General features: G+C 41.2%; 1 pseudogene; it reads right to left on the bottom strand.

The window, feature by feature from the left end:
- Positions 1-296: 296 nt before the first annotated feature.
- LOC130868473 (endoplasmic reticulum-Golgi intermediate compartment protein 2-like) lies at positions 297-22,211 on the bottom strand (annotated as a pseudogene).
- Positions 22,212-22,532: the final 321 nt, after the last annotated feature.

The raw sequence follows: 22,532 nt of genomic DNA, 5'->3' as shown, positions 1-22,532 counted from the left end.
AGAAAACTGAGTCGCGTCGTGTCCCTGTCTGCCCCTCCCACACACACCAGAAGTCCTCAGTTGTGGAAAGCTACACTTTTGCATCCTTATCACAACCACTTCCTGTTGTGGCTGCTTCTTTTGGGGGTAGGATGGGGAGGGGGAGGGGGATTGGAAGAGAGATTGTCACAGAAGCTTTCTATGTCTCCTTTTTAACTTTGAGTCTGCCATCATTGATCACACTGCAAAAGAAGCTTCTTTGCCCTTTACAGTCTGTGGGAACAGGAATCATGGACATCCACATGGCCTCTGGTGTGTTAGCACATGCCACAGACTGGTCTCTGGTGGCAGTACAGACAACGAATATCAACAAGGCCCTCTGCTTCAGCACAGGCATGGCCACCTTCATAGCCCTTGGCAGCAGCACAGGCTAGGGACAACAACGTGGCCTGTGGGCAACACAGAGCACAGACACCAACCTAGCATGTACCTTGGACATGGACATGGCCACCACTGGCCTCCCAGACCACAGATGTCCACATGAACCTCAGGCTTCAATATTGAACTTTTTCCCCTCGTCTATTTACCTTTTCAGTGAGGTATTCAAGAGTTTTGCTCATATTAAAAGCAGATTATTTTCTTATTGTTGAGTTTAAAAACGAATTCCTTTTACTTATTTATTCATGTGCTGCAGAGAGGGCATGTCAGGGCATGTGGGTGGAAGCCAGATAACAACTTGGGGGATTTGGTTCTCTCCTTCTACCATATAGGGCTCCAACTCAGGGCTTTAGGCTTGGTGGCAAATTGTTTAAATGCTAAGCCATTTCATTGGCCCTCATTGTTGAGTTTGTTTTATTTATTTATCTATTTATTTATTTATTTATTTATTTATTTATTTATTTTTAAAACAATCTTATTTTGCATACCAATCCCAGTTCTCTCTCTCTCCCTCTCACTCTTCCCACCTTCTCCCCATCCCACCCGCCATCCACTCCACAGAGAGGGTGAGACCTCCCATGGGGAGTCAGCAAAGTCTGTCACATCACTTGAGGCAGGACCAAGCCCCCATCCCCAATCTAGGCTGAGCAAGGTATCCCTTCATAGGGAATGGGCCCCAAATAATCAGTTCATGTACTAAGGATGAATACTGGTTCCACTGCCAGTGGCCCCACAACTGTCACCCACATTCAGAGGGCCTAGGTCAGTCTTATGCTGGTTCCCCAGCTGTCAGTCCAGGGTCAGTGAACTCCCACTAGCTTGAGTCAGCTGTTTCTGTGGGTATCCCTATCATCTTCTTGGCCCCTTTGCTCATAATGTCGTTCCTCTCTATGATTGGACTCCAGGAACTCTGCCCAGTGCTTAGCTATGGATCTCTGCATCTGCTTCCATTAGTTATTGGATGAAGGTTCTATTACAGGAGAAGGGGCATGGTTTGGGCCATGGGGAGGCTGCTCCCAGGTTTCCTGGGCTCCAGTTGGGTGGGGGTGGGGTACGGGATGTGCTTTTGGAGACACTGGTCTAGAACTTAGAACCCCCAGATATTCACCTCTTCAGGTGGGGGCGGGGCCAAGTCTCTGGTGGTTGCAGATGCTGTGGGGGATAGTTGTGGTATGGAGAGACTGTTTCCAGTTCTTCTGGGCTCAGGGGGATGGGGGTGGATCACGGGACATGCCTCTGGGTTCTATGGCCTAGAGAGTAGGTCACTGTTGAGATTTAAGACACGCTAGGCAGTGGTGGCGCACGCCTTTAATCCCAGCACTTGGGAGACAGAGACAGACAGATCTCTGTGAGTTTGAGACCAGCCTGGTCTACAAGAGCTAGTTCTAGGACAGACTCCAAAGCTACAGAAAAACCCTGTCTCAAAACAAACAAACAAACAAACAAACAAAAAAAGAAATCCTGTCTTGAAAAACCAAAAAAAAAAAAAAAAGAAATGGTTATTATGTGGGTCTTTTTGTTTGTTTGTTTTTGAAGACAGGGTTTTTCTGTGTAGCTTTGGAACCTGCCTCTGCCTCCTGAGTGCTGGAAATAATGGTGTGCACCACCACCTCCTGGCATATTGTGTGGTTTTAATAACAGCTTTTTATTATATATGTATCGTCCAGGTATTTTTCTTGGTTTATGGCTTGTCTTCATGTTCTCTTGACACTATTTTCTGCAGTATGTACATTTTAAATTTTAAACAAGTTCAGCTTGTTAAATATTTCTTATGTCTAACTTTTCCCTGGTGTTGTATCTAAAATATTACCATCATACCCAAGTTCATCTAGGTTTTCTTCCTATTGTCTTTAGATGTTTTATAGTTCTACATTTAGGTGTATAGTACATTCAAGATTTTTATTTATTTATTTTTCTTATTTTCATTAAAAATTTCCACCTCCTCCCTTCCTCCAATTTCCCTCCCCCTCCAGTCCAAAGAGCAGTCAGGGTTCCCTTTTTAATCATCCAGCTCTGCCTTGGTTACTGTAGCTTCATACGAATTATCAATGTCTTCTAATGTCATCTTCCATCTTTCTTTTTCTCCTTCAGTACAGATACTTTTAGCCATAGGGTTACATCCTGAAAAATCTGTCATGAGTTGAAGGTATTATAAATTGAAAATATATTTGAAACAACTAACCTACTGAACATCATAGCTTAGCCTAGCCCATCTTAAAAACACTGAGAATATTTACCATAGCCTATAGCCAAACAAGACTATTTAATACAAATCCTATGTATGATAAAATGCTGAATATTACATGTAACTTATTAAAAATTCCAAATTTGAAGTATCATTTGTACTATTGTCTAGTTGAAAATCACACTGATTTGGTTGTTTTTATGCCATGGTTCTTCCCTTTCAGATCAAGCAGGAACACAGAATTAGGAGACTTTGGATATTTTAAAGAAAACTTGGACATTTACAAAGTTGAAAAATTTGAAGTCGGTGGGACTTTTAAAATTACTCTGTATTATTTATTTATTTATTTATTTTTGTTGCTGTGATGAAACACTATGATCAAGACAGTTTATAGGGGCTGGAGAGATGGCTCAGAGGTTAAGAGCATTGCCTGCTCTTCCAATGGTGCTGAATTCAATTCCCAGCAACCACATGGTGGATCACAACCATCTGTAATGGAGTCTGGTGCCCTCTTCTGACCTGCAGGCATACACACAGACAGAATATTGTATACATAATAAATAAATAAATATTTTAAAAAAAAAGACAGTTTATAGAAGAGTTTGAGTTTTCAGTTCCAGGAGGATAAGAGTTCATCATGGAGGGGAAATGATAGGCATGGAGGCTGGGGTGGCAAGCTGAGAACTCAGGTCTTGAACTATAACCATGAAGCTGAGATAGGAAACTAGAGAATAGCATGAATCTTTAAACTTTCAAAGACCGTACCTAGTGACAAACTTTATCCAGCAAGGCCACACCTCATTTTTTTTTTTTTTTTTTTTGGTTTTTTTTTTGGTTTTTTGAGACAGGGTTTCTCTGTGGTTTTGGAGCCTGTCCTGGAACTAGCTCTTGTAGACCAGGCTGGTCTCGAACTCACAGAGATCCGCCTGCCTCTGCCTCCCAAGTGCTGGGATTAAAGGCGTGCGCCACCACCGCCCGGCATTTGTTTTTTGAAACAGGATTTCTCTGTGTAACCTCGGTGGTTCTGGAACTTGCTCTGTAGATGGCTGCCTTCAAAATCACAGAGATCTACCTGCCTCTTCCTCTGGAGTGCTGGGATTAAAGGTATGCATCACTATCTCCCCGACCCCCCAAAGCAAAGGCCACACCTCTTAAACTTTCTCAATCAGAACCATCTACTGAAGACAAAGTTTCAAATGCCTGAGACGATGGGGGACTTTTGTCTTTCAAACTATCACATACTCCATTTTATACTGTGGTATTAACCTGAGATTTGAGGGAAAGGAAAAGAAAGAAAAACTTACTGTTTAATCATGCTGTATCTGTATACCAAGTTGATAAGGAGGCACATTTTGCTTGTTTTTGGAAATTTGACGTGTATTAGTTATCTGAGAAAAGGGATCTGTGGTGGTTTGACGGAAAGTGGCCCTCAAATGGAGTGGCACTACTAGGAGGTGTGGCCTTGTTGGAATAGGTGTGGTTTTGTTGGAGCAAGTGTGTTACTATGGAGATGGGCTTTGAGGTCTCATATATGCTTAAGCCATGCCCAGTGAGACCGTTCACTTCCTGTTGTCTGCCACTCAAGATGTAGGACTCTGAACTCCAGCACCACGTCTGTCTGCACGCTACCATGTCCCATCATGATGACAATGGACTGAACCTCTGAAACAGTAAGACACCCAATTAAATGTTTTCCTTTAGAAGAGTTGCTGTAGTCATGACATATCTTCACAGCAGTAGAAACCCTAAGACAGGAACCTCAATGAAAGAATTGACTTCACCTATTGGCCAGTGGACATGACTGTGGTTATTTTCCTGATTAATGATTGTTATTGGATGACCCAGCCTCTGTGGCCTGTCCCAGCCCTGGTCAAGTAGTTCTGGGTTGCATAATAAATCAAGGTGAGGAAGCCACGGAAAACAAGTCAGTAAGTGGCATTACTCCATGGTCTTTGGTTCAGTTTCTGCTTTGAGGTCGTGCCTTGGCTTTCTTCAACGATATACTCTGACCTGCAAGATGCAATAAACTCTTCTCCCCAAGTTGCTTTTGGCTAGGGTGTTTTTTCGCAGCAATAGAAGTCTAGCCAGGGCACTCACAAAGTAGTGGATTTCTGTAAGTCTTATTCATATATTATTAGTTCTGGTCAACCCACCTCCTTTGCCATATTCTTTCCTATCTCTCTATTCCCATCCGCACTTATCCCTTTCTTTTTCTTTTTTTATTTTCTTTTTCTCAAGATGGGGTTTCTCTGTGTAACTCTGATTCTCCTGGAACTTGTTTTTTGGACCACATGGTATTGAACTCCTAGATCTGCCTGCCTCTGCTTCCTGAGTGCTGAGATTAAAGGCGTGTGCCACCACTACCACCTGATACCTACTTTGTACCTTTAACCCAGAGTATTCCTCCCTATTCTTTCCTGTCTTTCCTTTTAGTATCGCCTCTGATTGTTTTTTACTTGGGTTATAAAATGGTAGATTTCCATATAGTTTAATCCATCCACTTTTCATTTTGATTAAACTTCCCCCATCCCTTGTTTGCCCACCACTACTCCTTCCATGTTTGAATTTTTCTGCATCCAATATTCTCCCTCTTTATTTTCTTTTTTTTTGTTTGTTTTTTTTTTTTTTTTTTTTTGTTTTTCGAGACAGGGTTTCTCTGTGGTTTTGGAGCCTGTCCTGGAACTAGCTCTTGTAGACCAGGCTGGTCTCGAACTCACAGAGATCCACCTACCTCTGCCTCCCGAGTGCTGGGATTAAAGGCGTGCGCCACCACCGCCCGGCTCCCTCTTTATTTTCATTTTGCCATATTTCCTCCTTTAATGCACGCATCTTCAGTATCCAATTTCTAATTACCTGACTTCTGCATCCATTCCAAGTTAAAGCAAAAGAGTAAATGTTATGATCCACATATGTGAGAGAACATGTGGCATTTGTCTTTATGAATTTGGGTGACCTCTCTGAGTATAATCATTTTAGTCCCATCCATTTGCCTGCAAATTTCCTGTTTCTTTACAGCTAGGCAGCATTCCATTTTGTATATATGTACCACATTTTTTTCTATCCATTCATCTGCTGATGGATGTCTAGGTTTTTATTTCTGAGCTGATGTGAATAGAGTAATATTGAAGATGAATGTGCAAGTGTCTCTGGAGTAGGACATAACGTTCTTTGGTGTACGCTCAGAAGTAGTATAGCTCCTTTACTTGGCTGATCTGTTTCTAGCTTTTTGAGGACCCTTTAGACTTATTCCCCAAATGGCACTAGTTTATGCTCTTATTAACAGTATATAAGTATAAAGGTGCCTTTCTCCTCACATCCAGGCTAGTTTTCATTGTCATTTGTATCCCAGGTTACCTCTAGTCTGACTGCAGTGAGATGGAACCTTAAAGTGATTCAAACAGTCTTTCCCTGCTAACCTATGATTATTACCCACTTGTATTTCTTGTTTTGAGAACTTTCTGTTCAGTTCCATAGCCCATTTTTAATTGGGTTGTTTCTTTTCTTGATATTTAGATTCTCCCACCTCATAGTTTGTATATTTTAGACACTATGTTGGATACTTAGATGGCAAAGATTTTCTCCTATTCTGTGATTGACAATTTCCTTTGAGAAGCCTTTTAATTTTGTGAGATACCACTTGCCAATTATTGGTCTTTGTGAACAATTAGAGTCCTGTTCAGGAAGTCCTTGATTGCACCTATAAATCAAAATATTTCCCCTAATTTTTTTTTTTTTTTGGTTTTTTTTTTGAGACAGGGTTTCTCTGTGGCTTTGGAGCCTGTCCTGGAACTAGCTCTGTAGACCAGGCTGGTCTCGAACTCACAGAGATCCGCCTGCCTCTGCCTCCGGAGTGCTGGGATTAAAGGTGTGAGCCACCATCACCCAGCTTCCCCTAATTTTTGTTCTAGCAAATTCACAGTATCAGGTCATATATAGAGATCCTTGATTCATTTGGAGTTGAGTTTTGTGTAGTATGAATGACAAACATCTAGTTTTTTTTTCTGCTTGTTGAGATCCAGAATTCCCAGCACTATTGGTTAAAGAGATGTCCTTTCTACAGGTATCTTTTTGGTATCTTTGTCAATGGTAGTGTTGCTTTAATTGGGCAAACTTTGTATTTGGGCCTTCTATTCTGTTCCATGATCTATGACTTTCCTTTTGTGTCCACACCATGATGCTTTTTATTACTGTGGCTCTGAGGTACAGTTAGAAATCAGATAAGGCGATCCCTCTTTTTATTCAAAATTGCTTTGGACATCTCACAGCTGCTTTAGCGGCAGCTGCAGACCCAGAGTGGAGACAGGCTACAACTCTAGATTAGGTTCACAGGCAATTGCAAAGTTCCACATCTTACAGTTGTGCCAGCAGAAACTGCAGACTCATGCATGATAGGGACTGGGTCTGGTTCATAGCAAGGCCCACAGATAACAAGGGGAGTTCCAGAACTCACAGTGAAAGCGCAGACCCAGGAAGGAGGCCCAGACTGACACAGGGCCATGCCAGACCTTCAGAGGAAGACAAGAGACAGAGTAATTCCCAAAGAGGGGCATTACACCTCAATCGTACTCCAATTTAGTCTCCCCAGAACATTGCAAAACCCACCACTGATGGAGAAAAAGAAGGCTAGAATTTAAAAGAGCGAAATACAAAAGAAAGAAGAAAGAAAAAAAAGAACCAACATAAAAAATAAGATACATGTTTTTCAAAAAGAAAAAAGTCACTAAGGTAGAGAAATTAAATCTTTCAATAAAAATCAATGATGAATTTTTAAAAACTTTGAGTGGAATATATGAAAGCTCTGGGACACCATGAAGTGAGCAGTTTTTTTTTTTTTTTTTTTTTTTTTTTTTTTTTTTTTGTGAGCCTAGCATTTAATGGCTGAGCCATTTTTCTAGCCCTGAGACCAGATCTTCTAATTATGGTCATAGAAAAAGCTGCACCAAAGGTATAGAGAAAATTTTTAATAAAACCATAGAAGCCAGGCAGTGGTGGTGCTCACCTGTAATCCCAGCACTCAGGAGGCAGAGGCAGGCAGATCTCTGTGAGTTCAAGGCCAGCCTGGTTTATAAGTCTATAAGAGCTAGTTTCCAGAAACCCTGTTGAAAAACCAAAAAAAAAAATCATAGAAGAAAATTTCCTAAAGCTAGAGAAAGAGATGCCCAGATAGGCAAAAGAAGTCCACAGAAGAGTAAATAAATAAGACCAGAAAAGAACCTTTCCATGACATATTATAGTAAAAAACAGACAAAAGAATGTTTTGAAAGTTTAAAGAGAGAATGGTTAAATAATCTATAAAGGCAGTCTCATCAGAATGACACCTGATTGATTATTCAGCAGAAACTTTGAAAGCCAGAAGGACTTGGGAAGACTGAGATCTGAAAGTCCACACCTGCCAAACCAGACCATTAGACGAAGGAAAGCTGTGTGCTGAAATTGAAAGCTAAATAAAAACTGTCCACGATAAAAATAGACTAAAAAGGAATTGATGACCACTAAGCCAGCTCTTCAGGGGATACTAGAAGGAGTATGTCAATCTGAAGGGAAAGATAGCCACAAGAAATTGCCACAGGATTAAGTAAACAAAACCAGGGCAGTTAATCAAAAGAGGTTTAAGAGAATCCCCAGAAAGCCAACAGAATGGCAGTAATAAAGACACACCTGCCAATAGCAACTCAGTATTAACTGTCTCACTTCTCCAAATAAAAAAAGATACAGACAAGCAGATTGGATTTTAAAAAGCAGGTTACCGCTGGGCGGTGGTGGCGCACACCTTTAATCCTAGCACTCGAGAGGCAGAGACAGGTGGATCTTTGTGAGTTCGAGGCCAGCCTGGTCTACAAGAGCTAGTTCCAGGACAGGCTCCAAAGCCACAGAGAAACCTTGTCTCAAAAAACCAAGAGAGAGAGAGAGAGAGAGAGAGAGAGAGAGAGAGAGAGAGAGAGAGAGAGAGGATGCCAGGGACCTACAGACCTTATTTCTTGCCCAAACTCGAGCCTCCTCTCAGGGATGTTCCCTGTCATCAGGTCCCAGTGCGTTTGGTAACCTCCTCTCTCTTGGCTGGAGGGAACAAGAGAAGGAGTAGAATGGCCTCGGTCTAAGGATCCTTGGTACTTGAGAGGCAAGGAGGCCCTAATGGGATGGTTTCCAGTGCTGAGCAGTTGCTCGCTCCTCTGCAGGAAGGTGATATGCCTGCATAACTGTCCTCAAGGCAGTCAACGCTTGTTTACAATTGGCATCCTAGGAGAGATCTGTTTTTCACAGAGAGATCCTTTACTAAGCAGGGAAGAAAAGTTAAAGTGGCTGCTTTCTGACTCAGGCAGAAAACAGCAGCAAATGACCTTGCGGGTATAATTTTTAAGAGAAGGAAAAAGGAAAGTCTCTGTTGGAATGGGTTTGAATGCAGTGGTAAAGGAGATAGAGGATGAGGGAAAGGGGGACAGGGACAAGGGAAAGGGGGAAGGAGTATTTGTCGTGGAGGGACAAAGAACTGTCTCTGTGTGGAGAGGCACCTAGGCAAATGGGGCTTTATAAAGGTAAAGGGGGAAACCCTGTGTTAGAATGAGGTGTTTAATTTTTTTAATTCAAAAATTTAAACTTTTCATACTAGCTCAGTACCCCCTCTCTCCCCTTCTGCTTCCATCTCACCACCACCCACTCCTCAGAAAATGGTAAGGCCTCCCCTTGGGGAGTCAACAAAGTCTGGTATACCAACTTGAGGCAGGACAAAGCCCCTCCCCCTTGTATCAAGGCTAAACAAGGTATCCCACCATAGGGAATGGGCTCCAAAAAGCCAGTTCATGTATCCAGATTAAGTCCTGGTCCCACTGCTAGGGCCCCGCCAACAGATCAAACCACATAACTGTCACCCACTTTCAGAGGTCAGGATGCCCAGCTGTCAGTCCATAATCCCTGAGCTCCCACTAGCTTGGGTCAGCTGTCTCTGTGGTTTTCCCAATCACAGTCTTTTTTTTTTTTATTCTTTTTTAATTAACATTTCCAACTGCTCCCCGTTTCCCATTTCCCTCCCCCTCCTCCCACATATTGCCCCCTCCCCCCACTCCCCTCCCCCTATCCCCACTCCATTTCTCCTCCCCCAAGTCCACTCCCCCTCCCTCTCGATACTGAAGAGCAGTCCAAATTCCCTGCTCTACAGGAAGACCAAGGTCCTCCCACTTCTATCTAGGTCCAGGAAGGTGAGCATCCAAACAGGCTACGCTCCCACAAAGCCAGTTCATGTATTAGGATCGAAACCTAGTGCCATTGTCCTTGGCTTCTCATCAGCCTTCATTGTCCGCCTTGTTCAGAGAGTCCAGTTTCAACCCATGCTTATTCAGTCCCAGTCCAGCTGGCCTTGGAGAGCTCCCAATAGATCAGTTCCACTGTCACAGTGGGTGGGTGCACGCCTCGTGGTCCTGATTTCCTTGCTCATGTTCTCCCTCCTTCTGCTCCTCATTTGGACCTTAAGAGCTCAGACGGTTGCTCCAAATTGGGTCTCTGTCTCTCTCTCGATCCATCGCCAGATGAAAGTTCCTGTGCCATTCTCCTTGGCCTCTCGTCAGCTCTCATTGTCCGCCACATTCAGAGAGTCTGGTTTTATCCCATGTTTTTTTCAGTAGCAGTCCAGCTGGCCTTGGTGAGCTCCCAATAGATCGGCCCCCCTGTCTCAGTGGTTGGGTGCACCCCTCATGGTCCTGACTTCCTTGTTCATGTTCTCTCTCCTTCTGCTCCTCATTATAACCTTGGGAGCTCAGTCCGGTGCTCCAGTGTGGGTCTCTGTCTCTATCTCCATCCATCGCTAGATGAAGGTTCTATGGCGATATGCAAGATATTCATCAGTATGATTATAGGATAGGTTCATTTCAGGTTCCCTATCCTCAGGTGCCCCAATGAACTAACTGGGGACATTGCCCTGGGCATCTGGTAGCCATTCCAGGTTCAAGTCTCTTGCCAACCCTTAGGTGGCTCCCTTAACTAAGGTATGAGTTCCCTGCTCCCCAATCCAACCTTCCTTTAACTCCAATCACCCCGATTCCCCCAGTTCCCCTCATCCTCTCCTTCACACTTTTCTCTCCCCATCACCCCTCATCCCCATCCCACCCCACCCCCCAAGATCCCAATTTTTTGCCCATCAATCTTGTCTATTTCCCATAGCTGGGAGGATATCTATATGTTTTTCCTTGGGTTTACCCTCTTGTTTAGCTTCTTTAGGATCACAAATTATAGACTCGGTGGCCCCTATCCATGGCTAGAAACCAATTATGAGTGAGTACATCCCCTGATCTTCTTTTTGGGTCTGGGTTACCTCACTCAGGATCGTATTTTCTATTTCCATCCATTTGCATGCAAAATTCGAGAAGTCATTGTTTTTTACCGCAGAGTAGTACTCTAATGTATATATATTCCACACTTTCTTCATCCATTCTTCTATTGAAGGGCATCTAGGTTGCTTCCAGGTTCTGGCTATTACAAATAATGCTGCTATGAACATAGTTGGACAAATGCTTTTGTCATATGCTAGGGCATCTCTTGGGTATATTCCCAAGAGTGCTATTGCTGGGTCCAGGGGTAGGTTGATCCCAATTTTTCTGAGAAACCGCCACACTGATTTCCAAAGTGGTTGCACAAGTTTGCAGTCCCACCAGCAATGGATGAGGGTACCCCTTTCTCCACAACCTCTCCAGCACCAATCACAGTCTTGATCCCTCTTGCTCTTATGATCCCTCCTCCCTCTCTTCAACTAAGCTCCAGGAGCTCAGCCCAGTGCTTGGCTGTGGGTCACTGCATCTACTTCTGTCAGTTACTGAATGTAGGTTCTATAAGGACAATTACGGTATTTACCAATCAGATTAGATTAGAGTGGAAGGTCAGTTCAGACACCCTCTCCACTATTGCTAGGAATTTTAGCTGGGGTCATCCTTGTGTATTCCTGGGAATTTCCCTAGCACCTGGTTTCTCCCTAGCCCCACAATGACTCCTTCCATCTAAATATCTCTTTCATTGTTCCCCCCCACCCTGCTCTGTCTCTCCCCCAACTCAGCCATCTCGAGCCCTCATGTTCCCATCCCTCATCCCCTCTTTTCAACTCCCCTTCCCAGTTTACCCAGGATATCTAAACTATTTCCCTGTCCTGGGGCCCTCTTAGGGTCCTCCTTTTTAACTAGCTTCTCTGCATTGTGGATTATAGCCTGGTTATTCTTTGCTTTACATCCAATACCCATTTATGAGTGAGTACATATGGTGTTTGTCTTTCTGGGTCTGGGTTACCTCACACAGGATGATTTTCTTTTCTAGTTCCATCCAATTGCCTGTAAATTTTAAGATGTCATTGCCTTTTTGTTTTGTTTTGTTTCTTAACCACTGAGTAATACTTCATTGTGTAAATGTACCATCTTTTCTTATCCATTCTTTGGTTGAGAGGCATCTAGGTTGTTTCCAGTTTCTGGCTATTACAAATAATGTTGGTATGAATACAGTTGAGCAAATGTCTTTGTGGTATGATTGTGCATCTTTTCCGTATATAGTCCTGAATAATCACACAGAAACTATATTAATTAGAACACTGCTTGGTCAATAGCTTAGGTGTACTCCTAGCTATCTCTTATATCTTAAACTAACCCATTTTTATTAATCTGTGTATCACCACAAGTCTGGCCTACTGGTAAGGGTTCCAACACCTGTCTCCTTCACCAGCTACATGACATCTCCCTGACTCCACCTACTCTCTCTCTATATCCCTTCCAGACTGACTATATTCTGCTCTGACATAGGTCAAAACAACTTTATTCACTAACCAATAAAAGCAGCACATATACAGAGGACATCCCACATCAGTGATATTTTTGGGTCTTGAGGTAGATTGATTCCCAGTTTTCTGAGAAACCACCATACTGATTTCCAAAGTGGCTGTACAGGTTTGCACTCCCATCAGCCATGGAGGAGTGTTCCCCTTACTCCATTTCCTCTCCAGCATAAGGTGTCATCAGTATTTGATCTTAGCCATTCTGACTGGTGTAAGATGGAATCTCAGAGTCATTTTGATTTGTGTTTCTGGGAGATAGTTTTTGATGGATTCCCTGTTCCTGATTTGGCTGCTCTGGATATTTGTTCCTAGGATGAGCCACTTCCCACTTGGTGACTTGTGGTAGTGCCTGTCCCACTGCTCCAGGCCCATCTGGCTCTCACCCTCTTTGGTCAGAGCTGGAGGAAGAGGAATCTTTGAAGACTGAGGGATTGTGCAGCTAGCTCGATTCCTTGACAAGGCTTGGTCGACTTTCTTTTTTTTTTTTTCCTTTTTTAAAATTAATTTTTATTGAGCTTTACATTTTTCTCTGCTCTCCTCCCTGCCTCTCTCCTTCGGGGTAAACTACTGAGACTCAGGCCTCAGTTAAATTTATTGATGACTGAGTCCTACACTGGCAGGTGATAATGGTTGGAAGTTAAGAAATTCCACTGGAGCCGGGTGGTGGTGGCGCACGCCTTTAATCCCAGCACTTGGGAGGCAGAGGCAGGCGGATCTCTGTGAGTTCGAGACCAGCCTGGTCTACAAGAGCTGGCTCCAAAACCACAGAGAAACCCTGTCTCGAAAAACCAAAAAAAAAAAAAAAAGAAAAAAGAAATTCCATTGGGCTCTACATTTTTCTCTGCTCCCCTCACTTCCTCTCCTTTACTCTTCAGCTCTCCCCCAAGGTCCCCATGCTCCCAATTTACTCAGGAGATCTTGTCTTTTTCTACTTTCTACTATTCATGTAGATTAGATCTATGTAAGTCTCTCTTAGGGTCCTCATTGTTGTCTAGGTTCTCTGGGATTGTGGTTTGTAGGCTGGTTTTCTTTGCTTTATGTTTAAAAACCACTTATGAGTGAGTGAGTACATGTGATAATTGTCTTTCTGGGTCTGGGTTACCTCACTCAAAATAATGTTTTCTAGTTCCACCCATTTGCCTGCAAAATTCAAGCTGTCGTTATTTTTTTATGCTGTGTAGTACTCCATTGTAGAAATGTACCACATTTTTCTTATCCATTCTTCAGTTGAGGGGCATTTAGGTTGTTTCCAGGTTCTGGCTATGACAAACAAAGCTGCTGTGAACATAGTTGAGCACATGTCCTTGTGGCACGATCGAGCATCCTTTGGATATATACACAAAAGTGATATTACTGAGTCTTGAGGAAGGTTGTTTCCTAATTTTCTGAGAAATCGCCACACTGATGTCTAAAGGGGCTGTACCAGCTTGCATTACCACCAGAAATGCAGAAGTGTTCCCTTTTCCCCACAACCTCTCCAGCATAAGATGTCATCAGTGTTTTTGATTTTGCCTTTCTTACAGGTGCAAGATGGAATCTCAGAGTTGTTTTGATTTGCATTTCTCTGATGACTAAGGATGTTGAACATTTCCTTAAGTGTCTTTCAGCCATTTCAGATTCTTCTGTTGAGAGTTCTCTGTTTAAATCTATTCTCCATTTTTTTTATTGGATTATGTGTTCTTTTGGTGACCAATTTCTTGAGTTTTGTATATTTTTTAGATTAGACCTCTGTCTGATGTGGGGTTAGTGAAGGTCTTTTCCCATTCTGTAGGTTGTTGTTTTGTCTTGTTGACCATATCCTTTGCTTTACAGAAGCTTTTCAGTTTCAGAAGGTCCCATTTATTGATTGTTTCTCTTAGTGTCTGTGCTTCTGGGGTTATATTTAGGAAGTGGTTCCCTGTGCCAATGTGTTCAAGTGTATTTCCCACTTTCTATTCTATAAGGTTCAGTGTGGCTGGCTTTATGTTGAGGTCTTTGATCCATTGGACTTGAGTTTTGTGCATGGTGATAGATATGGGTCTATTTTCATTTTTCTACATGTTGAAATCCAATTATGCCAGCACCACTTGTTAAATATGCTTTCCTTTTTCCATTTGATATTTTGTGCTTCTTTGTCAAAAATCAGGTGTTTGAAGATGTGTGGATTGATATCTGGGTCTTCTATTCCATTCCATTGGTCCTCCTGTCTGTTCTTATGCCAATACCAGGCTGTTTTCAGTACTGTTGCTCTGTAGTAGAGTTTGAAGTCAGGGATTGTGATGCCTCCAGAAGTTCTTTTATTGTACAGGATTGTTTTGGCTATCCTGGTGTTTTTGCTTTTCCATATGAAATTGAGCATTGCTCTTTCGAGGTCTATGAAGAATTTTGCTGGGATTTTGATGGGTATTTCATTGAATCTTTTTGGGCAACTTTCTACGGAAGAAAATTCAGCCCCAAGAAAGCAGAGCACTTCTGACACTGAATCTTTGATCTTGATTTTTCTCAGTTTTTAAAAAGAATTATATACATCCCAGCCACAGTTTTCTCTCCCTCCTCTCTTCCTAGTTCCTCTGCCCACCCGTCTTTGTTCCATACCCAATCCACTCCTCCTCTGTTTAGGAAAGAGCAGATCTCCCATGAGTATCAACAAAACATGGCATATTTGATGCTGAATTTTACCTTGTTTTTAAAATAGTGTCTCACATAACAAATATTTTTATGATAGATGTTGAATTTTGTCAAATGCCTTTTCTGCATCTACTTAGATGATCATGTGATTTCTGTCTTTTAGCTTATGTGCTGAATAACATTTATTGGTTTTACTAAAATATATCGAACCACCTCTATATCTCTGTAATGAATACAGCTTGGTTGCCATAGATGTTCTTTTTTTTTGTGATGCTGCATTCAGTTTTCATTTTGCATCTGTGTTTATCAGAGAGACTGGTTAGCCATCAGCAATTTTCCTTTTTTTTTCTTTTTCTTTTGGCCGAATCTTTATCTGATTTTGTTTTTTTTTTTTTTTTTTTTTTTTTTTTTTTTTTTTTTTTTCTTTTTTCGGTTTTTCGAGACAGGGTTTCTCTGTGGCTTTGGAGCCTGTCCTGGAACTAGCTCTTGTAGACCAGGCTGGCCTCGAACTCACAGAGATCCGCCTGCCTCTGCCTCCCAAGTGCTGGGATTAAAGGCGTGCGCCACCACCGCCCGGCCTTTATCTGATTTTGGAATCAGAGTAATATGAGCTTCATAAAATGAGTATTTAAATACTCTAGATGATAGGGGGTATTTCGCATTCAAAATATCTTACATAGCCAAAGCTGACCTTGAATTCACTCTGTAATTGAAGATGACCTTGAGCTTTTGATCCTCCTGTGTCCAAAGTACTGGTATCAAAATGCCTAATTTTATGTGGTGCTGGAGATTGAACCATGGGCTTCATGAATGTTAAGCAAATACACTACCAAATGAGCTACAACCACAACTCCTGGTTTATATTTGTTAGTTTGTCTTAATGTACTAGAGGTTAAACCCAGGACCTGGCACAATACATATACTCTACTAGTGAACTATATACTCAGTTCCTCATTTTTAATCAAGGACAGAAATCACATGATCATCTCAATTGATGCAGAGAAGTTCTTTGACAAAATCCAATATCCTTTCATGATAAAAGTTCCATGGAAACCAGGAATAAAGGAACATATCTCAGCATAGTAAAGGCTATATCAGCAAACCTATCATCAACATTATATCAATGGGGAAAAACTAAAAGCGTTTTCGTTAAAATCAAGAAGAAGGTGGGTGCGTCCACTTTTGAAGTTTTTGTATCCCAATAATCTTCTCTGCTGATGCAATAATTTGAATCAGACCAAATCAAACTGAATTAGAAAAATCTCAGGTTTAATAGATACAAATGTTCCCAGATGGCTTTTCAGTCCCCTAGAGGGGAGACAGGAAGGAAGACCACGTGTTTGTTGTCTGGGGGGCAGTTTAAATACCCTGTAGGAGTGATCTTGAGCATCTCTAGGGTGGGGTGGTCATTTGGAAGACTTTCTTGGGGGCTGAGTCTGGGCTGAGGCAACTGCCAGGGGAGGGGGCTTGGGCTGGAGAGATGGCTCAGTGGTTAAGAGCATTGCCTGCTCTTCCAAAGGTCCTGAGTTCAATTTCCGGCAACCACATGGTGGCTCACAACCATCTGTAATGGGGTCTGGTGCCCTCTTCTGGTCTGCAGACATACACACAGATAGAATATTGTATACTGTATACATAATAAATAAATAATAATAAAAAAGATATATCTTGAATATATCTTATTCAATATAGATAGTATCTGAAGTCTTAGTTAAAGCAATAAGGAAATAAGAGGGGGTACAGATAGGAAGGAAAGAATTCAAGATGTGCAATGATACAATTATATATATAAATATATATATGATACAATTCTATCTATCTATCTATCTATCTATCTATCTATCATCTATCTGTCTGTCTGTCTATCTATCTATCTATCTATCTATCTATCTATCTATCTATCTATCACTCTTAGATATGACACATACTTCCAGCAAAGTGGCAGGATACAAAATTAACACACAAGATATACAAATAACAAACATGTTGAGAATTAAATCAATAAAGCAACCCCATTTGCAATTGTCTTAAAAATATCTTAGGGGTTGGAGAGATGGCTCAGAGGTTAAGAGCATTGCCTGCTCTTCGAAAGGTTCTGAGTTCAATTCCCAGTGGCCACATGATGGCTCACAACCATCTGTAAGGGTCTCTGGTGCCCTCTTCTGGCCTTCAGGCATACACGCAGACAGAATATTGTATACATAATAAATAAATAAAAAAATCTTAGTGACTAAACAAATGGCCCCACGAGTAGGAGCACTTGATGAATAAAAAAGAACCTAAGCCTGAATCCTCAGAACCTATACAAAAACAAAACAAAGCAAAACAAAAAAACAGGCATGGCAGTGCATGTGCCCATAGCCTTAGCATTGTTAGAGACAGAGACAGGAGGATCACTAGGGCTTGCTGGTTACCAGCCTACTTGCAGGCTCAATTTGAGACCCTGTCTCAAAGGAATGGGTGGACAGTGATGGAAGCACGAAAGAATCTAGATTCAAAGCATTTTGAACATAAAAAATAATGCTGTAGATATCACCAAAACTAATTTCAAGTTATACTATACAGCTATGGGAACAAAGTAGCATGCTAATGGCACAAACCATTATAAATAAATGGAATAGAACAGAGAACCATGATGTAAACCCATCCAAATGCAATCAACTAAGTATAAAGATGTAAAAATAATGCATTGGTTTCTTCATCAAATGGTACTAGGAGATCTGGATATCCATATAAAGAAGAATGAAGCTAGATCCCTTTATCTTAGCCTATATAAAAACAACTACAAATAGATCAGAGTCAATAGTACAATACTTTATAAAACTCTTGACAAGAAAAAGGAGAAAAAACAGTTCAAGCACAAGTAAGGATTCTCTTTCCTGAATAGGACCCTATTTGCTCAGGAAATAAGCTTAACTATTGACAAATGGGATTCATGAAAGTAAGAAAGTTTCATGCTGTAGAGGAAACAATTGAGTGGAAAGGCAGCCTGAAAAGTACAAGAAATTCAGCTAGGTGGTGGTGGGGTAAGCCTTTAATCCCAGCACTCTGGATCTCTGTGAGTTCAAGGCCAACCTGGTCTACAAGAGCTAGCTCCAGGACAGGCCTCAAAGCTACAGAGAAACCCTGTCTCGAAAAATAAAAAAAAAAAAAAAAAAAAAGAATGCAAGAAATTCTTTGCCAACTACATCTGGCAGAGGCTTAATACCTAGAATACACAAAGAACGGAAAAAAACCCTACCTAAATCAAACAGCTTAACCAATGAAATAAACACATAGTTCTCAAAGCATAGAATACCAAGAGTCAGTAAATAATGAAAAAAATGTTCAACCTCAGATGATTAATATTGTCAGTTTGGGAGGATCTAAAATCACCATGGAAACAGCCCTTGGTCACGTCTGTGAAGGATTAGGTTAATTGAGCCCCAAAGACCCACTCTAACCCCTGGGTGGCATCATTCGCAGGTGGTGGTGGTAGGGGGCTGGTTGCATAAGAAGGAGAAAAGACGGACGAGCGTGAGCATTGTCTCTGTTTCCTGACTGTTCAGTGTGACTAGTGCATCACACTCCTGCTGCCATGACTTCCTCAGTCTATATCTCCAACTTGTGGGTCGCAATAAATCCGTCCTCTCTTAAATCGTGTTGTTTTTTTCCAGATATTTTGTCAGAGCAACAAGAAAAGTAATTAACACACACGGGTCATTGAGGAAATGCAAATTAAAACTCTCTTGAGATTCCATCTAATTGTAATCACAATGGCAGTCTTTAAGAAAATGGGTAACAGCCCAGCATGGTGGCACAGGCCTTCAGTACCAGCACTCACAGAGGCAGAGGCAGGTGGATCTCTGTGAATTTCAGGTTTAGCGTGGTCTACAGAGTTCCAGGACAGCCAGGGCTATACAGGGAAACTTTGTCTCGAAAAACAAACAAACGATAAAAGAAACACGTGTGAAGCTACAGAAGGGCTGTGTTACTGCTTTACCTGCTTGTCCTCTAATGGGACTTTTGATGAGCAGGAAAAGCCTCCAGGTTGTCACAATCACCTATGGAACAGTACTTTCTTAAGTACTGTTCTCTACATGAGTGGACTGAGTGTAGCCCACTTAGTAGAAATCAAATTATGCTCTTAACTCGCCTCTTTTCTTTCAGAGTGTAGCTGTATTGACTAGCAAGTATGCATGTTTTGACTTTTATTGCATTTAATCCAGTCAATCAATCAATCAATCAATCAATCAGTTCTCTCCTACCATGTGGGTTCTAAGGATAAAACTCAGGTCATCAGGCTTGGTGGCAGTCACCTTTACTGTTTGAATCATATCATCAGCCCATATGCATGTTTTTGAAAGGAGCAAGCTGGGTTTCTATTGGCAGCTGAACTTTTGAGTTGTGACTATTGCCCAGATATGTCTATGCTTTACTCAGGAGAAGTATATACACTTTTTGAAGAATAATTGTTATTTTCTTGGGGATTTATTTAGGTTAGTGAAGAGAGTTTTATTTTAAGGTAGGACAAATATGTCTCAATATTTAGCTATATCTTCTCTAAAGTCAACTGGCTAGATGTTTATTTTTTATTGATCAGAGAGGCAAACAATCTGGAGTGTATGTACAATTCTTAGTAGGCTATAATGGATTAATAATAGGTCTTCAAGTGAGACCTCTCCTTTGATTTTATGAATCTCTGGTTTCGTAGAAAGGCGCATGATTAGTTTTGAAATGGTACCAAATTGCTGGTTTTGTTTTTTTAATTAGTTTTTCAGGACAGGTTTCTGGCTGTCCTGGCACTCGCTTTGTAGACCAGGCTGGCCTCAGATTCACAGAGATCCACCTTCCTCTGACTCCTAATTTGTGGGATTAAAGGCATGAGCCATCACGCCTGGCTAAATTGATTTGCTATATTTTTAAGCCTATCTGCCACATGCATCTTCTATGCCATTCCGTGAAACTGGCTCAATGTAATTCCTATTATTTACACATTACTATTTTCTGTTTAAGATGTCATTTCCGCCTTCAGTTACCGAAAGACCATGTGTTTATTAATAACACCTACCATATAAAAGTTACCTATTAATTGATTACTAAGTCAATAGAAAATGTTCTTATAAGGTCCCAAGGATCAAAATACCTGCCCTGGTTATTTTTGAGCACAACCCATGTAGTCATTGTGATTTTTTTAAAAATATTTTACACATTTTATTCTGACATCATTTTTAAAAATATATGCGTACATTTAGCAATGTCCTTTTCTTTATATATGGTTTCATTTTTGTCCTCCAGGCTGTGCTTTCCATACTGCTCATTTGTTTTGCGAGTGTTCACCAGACACTTTGGCTTGACTGACTCACCATGTGCTGCATAATTTCTTTGAGGACTTTTGTAACAGAGACAGTATATACAGGACTTCAGTCTGTTTGATTTTCTCCTTCTTGTTTCTTCTTAAAATAAGCATGTTGGGCTCCTAGCAACCCAATGGTGACTCACAACCATTTATAATGGGATCTGGTGCCCTCTTTGGGCCTGCAGGCAAACATGCAGGCAGAACATTGTATACATAATACAGAAATAAATACATAAATACATAAAAATAAATAAAATAAGCATTTTCCAGTTTCTCATATTTTCTTTGAATATATTGTACAACATTTTATTATTTAGAAGATATTATGTCTCAGGCAAAGGTTTTTTTTTTCTCCACTCAGGAGGTGCTAATGTGCAATATTTTCTTTTAGAAAGGTAAGTGGTTGTCTGTGTGACCATCATCAAAGAGGACAGAACAGATGAGCTTGTTGGATTCAAGTCTGAAATGACAACAAATTATTTCTACTATAATTTTCCAGTTCCTGGGGCTGGAGAGATGGCTCAGAGGTTAAGAGCATTGCCTGTTCTTCCAAAGGTCCTGAGTTCAATTCCCGGCAACCACATGGTGGCTCACAACCATCTGTAATGGGGTCTGGTGCCCTCTTCTGGCCTGCAGGCATACACACAGACAGAATATTGTATACATAATAAATAAATAATAAAAAAATTCCAGATCCATGTAACATGCTTAGTATTGAAAAGAACCCACAAAGCCTGTCAAAAGCCGTCAAATAGGCATGCTATCCTCAGTGACTTTCACCATGAGAAAACTGAGATATTTCATATATATTCCAGAGACTCCACGGTTTCCTGGAGCATGCTTGCTTCCTTTCTGTCACAGAGAATTAATGGATGTCTGCTGAAATCATGTATGATTTTAGGTTTTGTTGGCAGAACTACAATGGAATATTTCAACATCTCTTTGTGACCTATAGCCATTTTTTAAAGACTCATCCAAAAGTTTGATAATTCTTGGAACAAGTTCTCCAAAATAAAAATGTTCTACTCTGTGAGAAATATTGTAAGAATCATGACTGGCAAAAGCTTCTAGGACAGTGTGCATGTCCTAGGAGAAGTAAGAGTGCCTTGTCCACACTTATGTGAAAATTCTCTGCTCCATTATCGGTATACCATGGATTCTGCATGCATCTGGAGAGAATGCTGGATCATCTTCCCTTGGTGGGAGTGCTGTTGATGTACTATTTATTTATTTATTTATTGTATATACAATATATGCCTGCAGGCCAGAAGAGGGCACCAGCCCTCATTACAGATGGCTGTGAGCCACCATGTGGTTGCCGGGAATTGAACTCAGGACCTTTGAAAGAGCAGGCAATGCTCTTAACGACTGAGCCATCTCTCCAGCCCTGTTGATGTACTTTTAAGAGCACTTTTGAATATCACATATTGAAAGGAGTGCTCTTTGGCAGCCTACTCTGAATCAGATGTAACACACTTCTGCGGTGATGATAGGCCAAATGCTGCTGGTCCATAAACTAGGTCCTCTGTGGATGCAACCATTTTCTCTGCTAAATCGAGTACATGTGGTCCAACATACTGACACTTCAGGGTAATGGCTATATCTATGCTGATTCTCAATTTGCTAGAAAAGTCCTTGTCTATCTCATATTCATACTTTAGTCATGTATGTTTATACACTGGGAATTCCATTATTGTTAATAACGCTACAGTGGTAAATGCTATTAGAGAATTTGTCACCCAACTGGCTGACATTTCTACATAACTGTCAGAAACTGTGGCAACAGCATTCAACTCTTGCACCAAACTTAACCCCCCCCCCAACTCAGTCACATCATCTTCAGGGAAACCTCCCTCTTCCTTCATATAGTCATGATTTGTTGGGGGCGGGGCACACACCATGACACACATTTAGAGGTTAGACAACAGTCTGTAGGAGTAAGTTCTCACCATCATGTGAGCATCCTCTTGTGCTACTGTCCCAGCTGGCCACATAAACCCAAATCATTATGATTCTTTACATGCATGGTTTTATTTTATGAAATTATACCTTTACATTTCTAAAAAAGTTTTTTTGTTTTTTGAAATTAAAGTATAATGACATCATTTTCTCCTTTCCTTTCTTACCTCCAACTCTTCCAATGTAACCCCTTTGATCTCTCTTAAATTCATGGCCTCTTTTTATTA

The sequence above is a fragment of the Chionomys nivalis genome, chromosome X (assembly GCF_950005125.1).
Source record: "Chionomys nivalis chromosome X, mChiNiv1.1, whole genome shotgun sequence".
In the NCBI taxonomy this organism is placed as follows: domain Eukaryota; kingdom Metazoa; phylum Chordata; class Mammalia; order Rodentia; family Cricetidae; genus Chionomys; species Chionomys nivalis.
This window is presented reverse-complemented; position numbering and strand designations above follow the sequence as displayed.